Source organism: Sapajus apella, unplaced genomic scaffold (genome assembly GCF_009761245.1).
Source record: "Sapajus apella isolate SASKATOON/1434 unplaced genomic scaffold, GSC_monkey_1.0 scaffold2, whole genome shotgun sequence".
Taxonomy (NCBI): domain Eukaryota; kingdom Metazoa; phylum Chordata; class Mammalia; order Primates; family Cebidae; genus Sapajus; species Sapajus apella.
Genome location: NW_022436942.1, coordinates 85,022,779 through 85,027,757, shown reverse-complemented (window position 1 = coordinate 85,027,757; position 4,979 = coordinate 85,022,779). Strand labels below are relative to the sequence as shown.

Below are 4,979 nucleotides of genomic sequence, written 5' to 3'. Positions count from 1 at the left end.
AAAATGTCCACAGAACATTTGTTTTAGAAGCGGCCATCTTCTTGTCTAAGCTGAGTATTAAGTTAAAGGAAGTTTTGTTTTTTGCTCAGATTTAAATGGACAACAGCACACATAAACAAAGGCCAACCACTGAATGTAAACAACTCCACACCAGATTTTGCAACCAGTAATGTCCCAGCACTCCTGCTTCCAAGCACCCATGGAATCTTTCCCCTAAGCTCTCACATCAGGGAAATTTTAAAAGTTAACAAGTGTCAGTTTATCTTTTTATCCTGAGTGGCCCTGAATCATTCTCTCTCACAGCACTCAGTGTTTCTCTGCATAGTTTTGCCACAATTTGTAACCATAGTTTTGCTTTATAATTTTGAACGTTTAAAAGCGTTAGACTGCAAGTATTATGAGGGCATTGCACCTGTGCTTTCTGATCTCCATCAATCCCCAGGCCCTGGAATAGTGTTGGACACTTGAGAGGAATCTCAGAATGAAGGACACGTGGATCCGCTCCAGGGAGCAAATGTACAATTCTTTGCCTGGTTTTCCCGCAGGGGTCCAGGTAGGGAAAGCCAGGTGGGGCACTTTTGTCCCAAATTCCGGTGGAAAGCTCTGGGAGGAGGGGGCTCTGTAACGCAGGGCTGTGGACCAAGTAGCCAATCCGGAATCAGAGTCAAACATCAATCACTCGAGAGGACGTTTGAAAGGCCTCCTCTCATTGGACAAGAACATGAATGGGGCGGGAATAACCCAAGGGTTAACCCTTCAGCTGCTCCTACCCGAAGGACTTCCCGCTCTGGGGTCCCCTCCCACAGCAGTGTGGGAGCCCTATTCTCTCTTTCTCTCTCTCTGTCTAATAAATCGCTCTTCCACAAAACTCTCTGGGTCCATGACATTTATTCGAACGGAAAGCTCACGGCGCCTCAGGGGCCCCTTTCCCCATTCTTCCGGGTTAGAGAGGCCAAGAACCTACGGGCTCTGGGAGCCGGGAACCCCCGTCCCCCCTTACAGGCTCTGCGATCAGACTCTCTGGCTTGGAATCCAGGCTCAGCCAACTTGTTTTACTGACAGTTATGTTTAAACCCAGTAACAGAAAACTTGACAGAGTGAGTTAAACCAACAAAGGTCATGTTTTATCCCCACATAAATAGAAGCCTGGAGCAACGTGAGTGCAGGCTTTGGCTCCACAACCCAAGGACATCAGGTGGCACCTGTGCAACTGGCTTGGACACTCCCTAATAGTGACAAGATGGCAATCACTATGCCAGGCAACGTGTTCACGTTCAAAGCAGGAAGAAGTGGAGAACAGATGGGAGATTGAGCATGTTGGTCCCTATGAAGCGTAGAAGTAAAAGCTTCCCCTGAAGCATGCTTATCACACTGATCACTATGCTTATCTGGCCATATGTCTGTCCCATAGCCACCCCTGCCTGCAAGAAAGTCTGGGAGAGTGAATTTCCCTCCTAGAGGCAACAAGAGAGTAGGGATGACTTGTTCACTGTAGATCGACAGCTTCCATGTGAGCCACTATTTCCAGTGTAACCTTGGGCAATGCACTTAACAAAGAGGTGCTTCAATGCTCTCATCTTAAAAATGAGGATAATGATAGCACTTGTCATATAGGGTTGCGGTGGAGATTAAAACAATTAATTTATGTAAAGTGCTTCTAATTGTGTTGGTACATAGTTAAGTACTCAATGATGATAGCTATTATCATCATAGCCACTCAACAGTGTTAACTCAAGAAATGAATTAAAGAATGATTAAATAGGTTCAAGAAGGGATTTCTGCAGATGCGCCTATCTTTACGTGTTTCTGAAGGGAAAGAAAAACAGCCAGATACAATGGGCAACAGAACTCATGAATGACAGGAATGACAGTATGTCAAACACTTAATAATCTGCTCTCACCAGAATTTACAAAACAGATTGATACTGTAGTGCTTTTCTCATTTGTAGTCCTAGCCTTATTCCTGTTGCTAAGTAGGTTCTACATACCACTTTGCAAATCAGGCCTTTATTATTCCATTTCAAATCCTAAAAAGATGAAATTGAAGGTGTCAGATTTACAGATATTTATATTATCTAAAATATGCTAAGTGTTGTGTGTTAGGTGCTGATCTAAATATTTTACACCTGATTGCTTGTTTGATATTCTTACAACCTTGATGAGGTAGACATTATCATTCTCAAATTTGAAGATAATTTGTTTGTCATTGATTTTGAACTTGCAATCAACAACTCCTTATGAAAAGCAAATAACAGTTTTAGAGTCAACATTTGAAAACAATGGCAATCAAGCTGAAAAAGGAAAGGCATTGACATTTAGTATATGCATAAGAATCATATTCATTAATTCCTTTATACAATAAATCTTCTGTGAATATATATATTCTTTGCCCAGAGCCATTCTCAGCATGTAGAGGACAAATCTAAACAAAATGCAAGACAGGTCTTTACCATTAATAGTCCAGCTTCCCAGGGAGACTGTATACACATATGTGAATATTAGTGGAGGATGGGATCTGGGGAATGTACCGAATGTTTCACAAATGTATAAATGTAGAAACAAAAATACTGTGTATAATTAACTGAGGAGGTTCTGATGGTCTCACAGTAATTGGCTTGAATCAATACGTAGCAATAGTGATTGCCTTTGTCTATGCATTCTCACTCTCCGTATCTTTTAATAACATCGCTGTGGTTTTGCTCAGATATTATTCTTTTTCTATTTTCAACACATGTATCCAAAATGAGACTGTGTCCATTTTACCTACCCAGGTTTTAAATTGGGCATGTGATGCAAGCCTGATAAACGAAAATATCAGAATATTTCATATATCCACAATGATTCCTTCAAGTTTGATCAGGCAACCCAAGACATATTAGTGAGATTTAATCCCAAAACATTGCCTGGAACTATTTTGAAGACAAATAAATATATAATTTGTCTTTACCCTGGGCTTTCTTCTTTTTTTCTTTTTTTGAGACAGCTTCTCTCTTGTTGCCCAGGCTAGAGTGCAGTGGTGAGATCTCAGCTCACCACAACCTCCGTCTCCTGGGTTCAAGTGATTCTCCTGTCTCAGCCTTCTGAGTAGCTGGGATTACAGGCAGGCTACTGTAGTGACACCTGGCTAACTTTGTATTTTGTATTTTTAGTAGAGACACAGTTTCTCCCTGTTGGTCAGGCTGGTCTCAAACTCCTGACTTCGGGTGATCTGCTTGCCTCAGCCCCTCAAAATGCTGGAATTATAGGTGTGAGCCACTGTTCCTGGTCCTCCCCTGAGCTTTCTAAACTATAAGCATGCAGATTGGGAGATGCTGGAAGATAAAGGGATTTCTGGGAGCAAATTCCAAATCAAGAGACACAGGGTAAAGAGGTAGAAAGAGTCACATTCTTGTGAATCAATACCTGAGATGCTGGATCACACTGAATCTGATGCCTGTTACCACTGTGATATGTGAACCAATTTGTTTAAGTCATTGTGAGTTGAACTTTCTAACATTTGCAACTAATAGCATCTTGACTAAAGATTCTATTCAAAAGCATCAAGCTAAGCATTAGGAAACAGAAAAGAAATACAAATATTAGATTTTTTTTCAATGTAAGTTTTTAACCAAAAGAGAGAAACTGCCTTAATTATCACAAACTAAGATTTGAGCTTATGGTTCATTTGGTAGAATGCTCAGAAGATTCTAACCTTAGTGGTGGGAAATAATTAGCCTTAGAGTAAAAGCTGCTCCAGTTTTACCTGCCAAATTAGAAAAACGATTTCAAAAATCGTTAAATAACTTTATTGCAAAACAGATTGTAAAAATATTTATAACAATGCAAAAATATCCAGCACTAAACAAGGTAAAATAACAATGTCTTACATTCAATCAAAAATTACCAGATATGTTTAAAAAAAGAAAGAAAAATAGTATCCATAAAGAGGAGAAAAAACACAATAGAAATCAACCCAGACTTTTTCCAAGATTGTCAGCTAGATGCAACTGGGGAGTGCTGCCCCCACAGAGAGAGACCATGTGCAAAACATAATTTGCACAGGTCTTTCAGGGAGAAAATGCCACATGTGAATGGAGAAAAGACTCAGTCACCGAGACTAAATATAGCTGGGGACCCTATGTGGGATGCCTGAATGCTATGGCTAGTTCCTGACCTCAAACAGCACCTGGAGAAGGGGTTAATGAAGGGACTGGGTAGCTACTCACTCTTAGCACAGACCTCTGGGATCCCAGCTGCTGTAAGGTGTTCCACACTCCCACAAATGCATGAGCTGGCAGGGACATCTGCTCAGAGGTTAGATGGAGTTGGAGCTGCAGCAAGCACACAACCAGGGACCTTACAGTGTGAGTGAGCTCTGGTGAAGCCCAGCTATAAGCACCCATCCCCAAGGGCTGCCTGTCTCCCTCTGAGAGGCCCAGGCACCAACTAACCACCAGAGAGAAAGAAGGATTCATTTCTCTGTAGGGCTGGAGTATACCTGTCCTTCAGATCTGCCTGCCCACCAGCCCCTCCCAGGGACCCTGCCTGGTTACCTACCCTGTAGGGGCATGTACATGGTACAGCCTCCACTGTCCAGCCTGGATAAATTTGCTCCATCTGAGTGCATTCCAGTAGCCTTGAGCCCTTCATATCTCCAACTGCACCTGGAAACCAACCCAAAACATCTGAAGGAGGGAATTGTGAGCAAATCCTATTACCCCATGGCTGCAGCCTGCCACTCAAGAGTGCTGAGCTGGGACCTGAATGAGGGAGGAGCCCACATTCTCAGAAACCTGCGTGACTGAGAGGTCTGAGTCACACAAGTTTGTGGGCTGGTTTGGGACCTAAGCCCATGCCTCCCTGCACAGGGCTGGTGTGGCAAAGATGTGGCCTGTTTTCCTACCAGACCTCTCCCCAAGGAAGCCCCATGGCCTGAAAAACCTGAGAACAACAACAAAATTGTGGGCACAGTTCCAGTTATCAGAGGCAGCTCCTCCAAG

General features: G+C 42.7%; 1 long non-coding RNA gene across 1 annotated transcript; it reads right to left on the bottom strand.

Moving 5' to 3' along the window:
• Window positions 1–1,869: 1,869 nt before the first annotated feature.
• Window positions 1,870–4,655, bottom strand: LOC116557220. Its single transcript, XR_004271421.1, has 3 exons — window positions 4,537–4,655; window positions 3,692–3,742; window positions 1,870–2,027 (listed from the first exon to the last, which is right to left on the bottom strand). It is a non-coding gene; the product is annotated as an uncharacterized LOC116557220 (long non-coding RNA).
• Between the last annotated feature and the right edge of the window lie 324 nt (window positions 4,656–4,979).